Below are 9,440 nucleotides of genomic sequence, written 5' to 3'. Positions count from 1 at the left end.
ATTTAAGCAGTTTTGTGCACATCTGATGCAACTGGCATCCTCATTATGAATACTAAAGAGAGGAGCTTTGGTACGTCCATGAAGTAATTGCTCTCTGAAACTACTGAACTGTCTTTTGTTGAGCTAAACAATTTTATTTAATGAATGTTTTAAAATCAAAACCATTTCATTTTTATGTATCAATGGAAAAACTACATTCAGAATCTGTAAAACTTAAAGGAGACCTTTTAAAATATCGCCATGTCTTTGAATCTCTTAATATTCTGTATTGGAATACATGGTAATCACTCTGTTTGTGAAATCAAATGGGAAAAAATCACCTAAGGGGACAGGAAACCTTTTGAGAAGCAATTTGGCAATATGAATCAAATACCGTAAAACTATATTGCTTAGACCCAATAATTTTACATTAGTGTATTTATGCTAAGAATCTTAAATACTGAGGCTTATGAACAAAGATGTTTATCACAATGTTATAATAACAAAATAATTAGGAACAATTATTTCTCTTTTCTTGAGCATTTAGGTAAAGCAAACCATGATATATCAATTAAAAGGAACATTATTCAGCCAATAGAATGATACTTATCAAAACTAGAAGGCAATGTAGAATATTCATATGATATAATAGAAACGCAAAAGCCTGATATAAAATTGTGTGTGTGCTACAACTGCAATTATGTGAAAATTAAGTAAGCATACATAGAAGATAGACTGAGGAAACATGAATGTGCTAGCATAGAATGTGTTTGGATAGAAGCACTATGAGTAATTTTTCCGTATCTTTTTGACTTCAAGAAAGCTATAATTTAAAAAAAATAAATTCCTGAACTTAAACACCCAATTGTTATGCTTAACAGCTGTGTTGAATTGAACTCTTTTCTCTCCTGAAACAATTTTCTATGTAAATACACTCATGATGGTTAATTAGTCACAAATGGAAAACCAATTTGGCTGAAGTAAATAAACAGTAATTAATGTAGATTATTAATTGAAGATTAACAGAAAGACACAGATCTGAGAGTCTCATAGAATAAAAAGTCCCAAACGAGTAACATGTTAGGATTTTTTATTATGTAGTTGCAATATTTTGTTTTAATAGAGATAAGCATATATCAAATTATAGCTTTTTGGTGACTTTATTTCATCTAACTTTCTGTATATAATTATGCTATTTGCAATTGTTTGTAAGGGCTGATATGTAATATATGAAAATAGAAAAAAATAAATTAGTTAACATAATTAATTAGACAAACAAATAAAACCAAAGCTGATTTGCCTGGTCAAGTTTGTGAAAAAGACAAATTGATTTGCAACAGCAGATTAAGTTCAGAATACACTGGAATACTGTCATTTGCTTCTAATTAAAATGTTTTTTATAAATGTAAACATTCATATGTAATTGACAATTGAAAGGAAAGGTAAGTAAACTTGTTTCATCCACTATCATTTATGTAGCAAAACATAAAATAAATTTTTGTATAATATTTTTCAGAAATTTTTTTCTCCCTTCAAATGCAACCACTAAAAAATCACATGTAAAATGACTGACAGAATCAGTTATTTTTGACTTACAAATGCAACCAACTATTTATTTTACTTTTCCATGGACATTTCCAAACCAATGCTTCAATTAAAATGTTAACTGTCTGGAGCTATGTCATCCTTAAAGAAGAACCAAACATTATTCATTTTAAATATCTTAAAAATTTATGTTATATATACTTACATATATATATATATATATATATATATACATATATATACATATATATGTATATATGTATATATATATATATATATATATGTATATATATATATAATTATAGTTGACATTTAATATTCTACTTGAGCTTCAGATGTACAGCCCAGTGCTCAGGCATTTATACAGTCTATGAAGTAGTCCCCTCGACAAGTCCATATAGTCATGGGATTTAAGTACAGCATAGGGAATACAGTCAATGATATTGTAATAGCTATGTACTGTGTCAGAGGGGTAGTAGACTTGGGGGGGTTGTCACTTTTTGAGGGGTGTAAATGTCTAATCATTTTGTTATTTTGTACACCAGAAACTAATATAATAAAATAAATTATGTTATCATGATCAGGCTAATTCTTAAAAAAAAGGAAAGCTTTCTTCAACAGTTTTAAAAATATACTATTTTTCTTAAATATGCCTGATTTGCGGCTTGCTTTAATTTTACAGTCATTTGAAGATTTACCAAAAGAACATTCAGTGCCTAGTTTTTTTATGAATGCAACTTCAAAATTACCAAGTTTCTAAGTTGATTGTAATCATAAACTACTCTGAAGATAAAACACACTTGCTATTTTCTAAGGGAAAGCAACTCATGATTTAACTATGAGAAAGTAAGAAATACTTTTATTGTCTGATAATAAATGACTTAAAATATTAATTTTATTCTTTAGATTTCATTTGTCAATTTTAAGAGATAAATGGTTTCATGGATCTACTGTTATTGATAGTAATGATATAAATTTGTATTCAATGTTTAATAAAATAAAAAAGGATGCATTCATCTCTCCTATTTTGTTAATACAAATTGCACTTAAGAGTATGTAGTAAGTATTCAATAAAATGAAAACCATTTCTGACAATCATTCAATCGATAATTCAATCAATCTTTGTTCAGGGCCTACCTTACATATATACCAGCCCTCTGAGATTCAGTGGTAACCTTGTTGATTCTGAATGTTCACTTCAATAAATAGATTTTATAGATAAGCAATTTAAAAATAAAGAATATTTTAATAACTTACCTTTGGTTCCTTGAACTTGGAGAAAAATCCAAAAAGCAAAAATAAATGTTCTAGTTTCCAAATACATTCTGACTTTTGTGCATTGGTAAATCTGGTAACAATCATGGAACAGCCCCAAATTTCATTAAAACAAAATCACAGAAATATAAAGAATAATTAAATATTGATGCCAGCTAAGTATGGATAACCTTCTTGGTTTACCTTTATGAGGGTGCTAATTTATAAGGAACATGAAGCAGTGGCTGTTTCTGGAATAATCTGTTTATCTTCCCCTCAGGTGTAATCTCTGCTTAAGGGCCAGCTGGAGGAACCTTTATCTCATTAACCTTCTGGAAGAGCATCTGTCAGCCTAGCTCCGGGACCCTGAATGCCATTATAAACAAGTGTCCACAGACAGAAGGAATGCTTTTTTTCTTAGTAATTCACCTGTTACAGTGACACAGAGAGCCAGGGGAAATCCTGCCAGATGCAGAAGAAGGCTGACAGGGTCAAATGTTTTCCACAATGACACACACAAAGAACATCCACTGAGAGAGCTTAATTGCTATCCCTGGAAGTATGTGGTTATTCAATATGTGTTAGCCTCCAGAGACAGCAAGCCTGTCTCCATTCTCGTAGAAATGCCCTGCTTTGTAAATTGCTTTCTTTCTGGCATTGCATATAGATGACTTTTTTGGTTTAAGTCTGGTTTTAATTTTTTAAATTTGTTATTCATGCACAGAGGGTAAAAGAGTCAAATAGCTCTACAAAGTTTGTAAAAGATAATGGTGCCATATTTCCATTCTGAGGCAATCACTTTTAATTCTTTAAGCTAATTCTAGTATTCTCATTCATACCTGGAAACAGTATGCTCCTATTCCTTTTTTTTGGTCTTCCAATTTTAGACATTATCAAATAATCAATATTGACCTGTGTACAGTGACTTCCTTTTAAAGAGTACAGTACAGAAAGAGGGAAGAAAAGAGACTTTACAGTAGAGAATTCTGACAAATATAATCTTGATCAAAGTCAACATCAATCGTGAAGCCATGTTGATAATATGCTTCCTTCATATGGTGTGATGGGAATGGCACTGTGCCTCTGCGATCTTCCTCCAAAACCCGTAGCCCCAGGCTAATCTTAAGGAAAGCATCAGACAAATCCCAACTGAGGGACAATCTACAGAATACCTGATCAGTATTCCTAAAAACTGTCAAGGTCACCAAAACAAGGTAAGTCTGAGAAACTGTCACAGCCAAGATTTGCCTAAGGAGACATGGTGACTAAATGTAATGTGGTGTCCTGGATGGGATCCTGGAACAGAAAAGGGACATTAGGTTAAAAAAGCGTGGGGGAGGGGGGACTAAAAAGGGAGGGTAAATGAGGGTTAATAGGGTCAAATATATGGTGATCGAAGGAGAAGTGACTCTGGGTAGTGAACAGACAATGTGATACATAGATGATGTATTATAGAATATTCAATTGAAACCTATGTAACTTTGCTAACCATTGTCACCCCAATAAATTTTAATAAAAAAAAAAAACTAAGAAAATCTGAATAAAGTATGACTTAACTGAAGTTAATTATATCAATATTGGTTAATTAAATGCGACAAATGTACTGTAATAATAGAAGATGTTAATACCAGGGGAAACAGGGTGTGGGCTATGTGGGGATTCTGTACTATCTTTACAATTTTTCTGTAAGTCCAAATCTATTCTAAAATGAAAAGTTTATTACAAAATACATGTTTATAGAAATAATTTGAAGTCTAGGATATCCTCTTCCAGGGAGGATTTTCCTTTTCTTCTTCCAAGCACTGGGAATTACTAGCATTCCAAGTTCAGCTTAAAATTTCTGAGTTGAAGATTCAGTGACACAGAGAATTCAAAGCGGGGCTGTACTTGGTGGAGACATGGTTCATTTTGTGTTCAACTGTTCTTTCTAGTATGCAGCCCTTTGGAGTTTACCGAGGCTTTACCATGGCCTGGACTCCAACTTTTGTCCCCTTCCTACCAAGGGATTTTTGAAAGCATTATTCTGCCTCCGTCTTACATATCAGCAGATCAGCAAACGCTCCAGGGCAAAAGTAGCCCTCAAAGCTAGGCTCACTTGCTTTGATTTTGACCTCTTATAAATCTCCATTCTGGCAATGCTTCACTGTTTTTAAGCTCTCCATTACCTTCAATCAGATGATTTTACATTTCATCCAGCTTTTCTAAATTTCTTCAGCAGGAAGATTGGTCCAAATGACCTAATTGCTTTATCTGCTACAGAAATTCTATTAACTTTATTACTGATGTCTCCTTTCTCATTCTATTTATTATTGTGGCTTCCTACTTAAAAAATTATTTTCTTGGGGGTATCCAGAGGTAGCATAAGGTAATGGGTTTTCAGGTCTCATCTTTAACTATAGCTCATTTTGGTGCTATCTAAATAAAGAAAATTAGAATCCTCAAACTGGTGTAGAATCTTACTAAGAACAATATATCTGAAAATGAGAAGTACTAGGTGAAAGACGAATCTACTTTTAAATAACCACATCTAGGAGAAATAATATGAGGGTTTAGAATAGATACATACTTATATATAAATATTTCTAATATATATTCATATGGGCTGGAAAGCTGGTAGGTCCTAACAAAATACTTTCTCTCTTTGCTGTATGTCCCTGTATTATATTTATGTTTCTAATCCTGTTGTGAAATATCAGTTTTCTCTAGGAGAGGAAGCAGCAATTTCAAGTTATAAAAACAATTTCCACTTAATAGCCTCCTTAATGAAACATACTGCTTAAAGGAAAATGAGGTATAGACTTTGTGTTCTTAAAAATATCTTATATCATTTATATGATTATAAAGACATTGAATTTATATTAAAATGAGAAATATTTTAAAGCGTCACTTATTATTTTTTCCAATTTTTAATTAAAACTCGGGGTAACTAATGTTCATAGCTGCCACTTTGGAAGCAAACAAGAATGATAAACACTCATTATTCCTGAAACAATGCTTTCTGGGATCACTGGGTCTTTTTCTAAGTACTGTTGTGTTTAATTATGGGTCACTGTTAATTAATCTAGAAGTGCTTCTTCGTGTTGGTTGACTGTCAACAATAATTACATATTCTTAAAGAGGTACGTGTTCCCCTTTATTTTCTGTCAGAATTTCAGTGGTGCATTTAATATCTACAAGGTAGGGTTAAAGGACAGTGTCTTTGTAGATATAGTCTTTCATCTGAAATGAGTAAGAATGAGAAATGATTGCCAAAATGAATCAGTTGCTATCATAAACAACAACAACAACAACAACAAAAACTATTCCATTTGTTAATCAACAGATATAATTTGTGAGTTCCTACTAAATGCCAAGCACTCAATTAGGTGCTTTATATGCATAGATGATAGCTTCCCAGCATCTCTATAAGGTAAGTATTAGTTTTATTTCTGCCTTACAGATGAGGCAATTGAGGCTCAGAGATGGTAAGTATATTTTTCAACTATACAACTATTATATGTGGGTAAGGTGGCTACATAAGCATCTGGAAAGTTTTCATTTCTAGGATCATGTGCTCTTTTCTTTGGTAGACAGACTACTGCTTGCTTAGTGCTCTAGGTTTCTTTTTGCTCACACTGTTGATTTGTCTCTACAATTTAGGCAGGCAAAGGGAATTCTTGAGGTATTTTCATCACCATCAAAATGAGTGACTAACCAAGAATGGCTGAATTACTCTTAGAAGGAACCAGTTCTAAGAGGGGTAGGTAGACAGTGTTGTGAGTATTGAATCTTTGATCTGGGGAGATAGGTTCTATTACTTCTGATAAAAAGTCAGTGTCCTCGTCCATATTTCTGGGTGTCTTGAATACGTGCCTTTCTTGTTAATACAAGATTCATCCTGTGTAGTTCAGGAGTTTCCCCTGCATTATTACCCATATCTTAGGGAGGAGGGATATAATACACAGAAAGAAACACAAGGGTAATACCCATTAGAATGTCATCTAAGGTGGGCTACCATCCTCTGCATTTACCCCTCCAATAATCATTCCATTTTGGCAGGTAAAGACTACAGAATTAAACAAAAGGGCTGCCTCAAGCATAATGAAGGGAGGAGCAGCATACGGAAGCTGAGGAAAGCTAACTGCATAAGGGCAGGAAAGGAGGGAGGCAATTGTAGGGCCCTGGGATGACAGTTTTAATGAAGATATGAGTGATAGCAATCCAGGGGAAGATGTCCTGTATCCTGATTCATCTTCATTATTTTCTCAGAGACCTTTTTCATGAATCCTGGTGTGGAAAAACTTGAATGACCCCATCCTCTTGTGCAAACAAAAACAGGTCAGCTTTTCTCCAAGGGCTTTTAGCATAGAGCTCTTCCCTGTCGCTCCTCCTTACCCCTTTCCAAGTCCTTGGTAATATATATAGTAACACAGAAAAGACTGAACTGGTCCCTCCCCAGGAAAGATAATTATAAGCTGAACACTAGAAAAGCAGGTAACTTTTTTTTTAATCTTAAAGGTGTCAATCTGTGTGCATTTTACTTTTTTCATAGTCTGTGCAGCTTTTACTGAATCAGGGAGTAATCAAATCTATATGCAGTCTAGAAACAGTAGAAAAGGTGAGTAAAAAGGCCACAGTCCATCTGGGGTGACATTGGAGGGTGAGCCGGGCCAGACTTGTATGTGGTGCCCAGAAAGAAGGGACTAGGCATTTTCCTGGCAGCAGCAATGACAGGGCCAAGCAGAGGGAGGCTTTCTGGGCAAGGGCAGGGACGGCACTGCCTGGCTGGATGAGCCTGCTCACCTGTCCCACAGGGCAGGCAGAGACCCGGAGAACAGTTGTGTGGCCATCCTGTCCCTCTAGGGCAGCCCCAGAAGAAGCCAAATCCTGGCCTGGATTCTCTGTGGGCAAGTCCAAACCTTCACAGTGCTGTCCACACCCCCTGAGAAGAGCTGGCCCCAGGACACGGCTGGCCCAGTCATACTGCCCTGGTGATGCAGCGGGGGCTGTATGCAGATCATGTTTCTATATTCCTACTGAGGGATGGTAGGATGTGCTGAAGACTTTGGTCTGGTCTGGCATCACTGTGACTGCCAGGGCATGCGTGGTGCCCACTAGGGTCTGCACCTGCTGTTTGGATTTTATATCCTGCAAGGGGATGAGGGTTTCCTATGTGCCTCAGTTGTGGTGATTTCTTACAGTGACAGAGTAGATGCTGCCGTGGACATCTGCTGGACATGGATGCAGTCAAGAGCCCCGATGTCCCAGATGGTATAGGTGTCCCACAAATTGACGGTCTTGTCAGAGGAGCTGCTGAAGAGCAGGTCATCCTTGGAATAGATGACAGGGCACTGGGGGCCCATGCAGGTTTCTTTGCACTTGAAGATCTGCTGAGGTGCACAGGATTCCAGGATGTCCATTTTCAGCTGTGTACTGATGTGGGGCAGCTCCTCATTCAACAAGCATGCACCCCTCCAGGACTCCATGAGTCCCTCACTGACATTGCTGTGGTTTTTGTCCAGAACATCAGACAAGCTCAAAACTCTCCTCCAGGTGGTCAATTTTCTCAAGAGTTTGCCCAGCATGGAGCACAGAAAAATCATCTCCTGGTCCTTCTGGACCAGTGCCCCGTGTATCCGGTGGAAGCTGTCGAGTGTCTGCTGCAGGAACTCCTTTTGGCTGTCCCAGTGGCACGTCTCTAGGTACTTCACACGTGTCCTGGTTCCCAGTGAATGTGCACTACTACTTGGAATGGGGGCACTTGATGGGCTCACACTCCTTGTGGGCCTCCACAGCTTAAGGAAGGGCAGGCAGCTGGGGTTGTTGGGGCACCGCACAGGCTTGTAGTCACATCTGCCCTCCTGGTGCTTCTGGCTGCTGAACTTGGTGGTGAAGGGACACCCTGGGGGATCACCTCAAAGACAGTGGACTTCCCAGCCCCCACGGCCTGGACAGCCATGCCTGCAGTGGATGAAGAACTCCCGTATCTGCTCAGCTACTGCTGTGTTTGTTCACCAGGACTGTCAGCATGGTGTTGTTCCCCGGGACACTTCTGTGACTTCAAGGTTCATCTCTGACAGAACATGTGCCCACATGTGGTGACCGCAGGTCCTTGAACACACTGCAGCAGAGCTGGAAACACTGCTTCACCGAGGGCTGCTCAGCAAACACCAGTGACTCTGGCTCCTCTTCGTCCTTGGACATACAGGACGTGGAGTGCAGGCACAGGCTGGAGTAGAGGCCTGAAATGGCCGAGTCAGAGTGGTGCACGGTGCTGGTAGGGTGTATACTTTCTTCTTTGTCCCTTGGGGAATAGGCTAGGGTGCTAGACGAGGAGGGTGCCCTACAGTACTATCTGTGTGCGCTGGTCCCATAGGCTTTGCTGATGGTGGTGATCACTAAAAAGGTGGGCCCCAAGGACATTTCAATTCTGGTGGTGATGCCTGAGGTGGGAAGGTAGGTATGCGCCCCCCCCCCCCGCCCCCAGAGAACTGGCTGCTGTGGGTGCTTAGTTTGCCCAAGCTCATGCTCTAGAGAAACATCTAGTCTACTTGGGTAGCGCTTTCTGTCTATGGCTCCCTGAAAGCAGTAGCACCATCCTCTTGCTTCATCATATCCCCTGGGTCACCAGCCGTGTTTTTAAAATAAATATCAGCACAAGGACAGACTGCTAAGTGAATCAA

General features: G+C 37.9%; 1 pseudogene; it reads right to left on the bottom strand.

The window, feature by feature from the left end:
- Positions 1-7,357: 7,357 nt before the first annotated feature.
- LOC109446360 (E3 ubiquitin-protein ligase TRAF7 pseudogene) lies at positions 7,358-9,207 on the bottom strand (annotated as a pseudogene).
- Positions 9,208-9,440: the final 233 nt, after the last annotated feature.

Source organism: Rhinolophus sinicus, chromosome 2 (genome assembly GCF_057876585.1).
Source record: "Rhinolophus sinicus isolate RSI-liver-muscle chromosome 2, RSI-T2T, whole genome shotgun sequence".
Classification (NCBI taxonomy): Eukaryota; Metazoa; Chordata; class Mammalia; order Chiroptera; family Rhinolophidae; genus Rhinolophus; species Rhinolophus sinicus.
The sequence above is the reverse complement of the archived record's forward strand: the minus strand, read 5'-3'. Positions and strand labels throughout refer to the sequence as shown.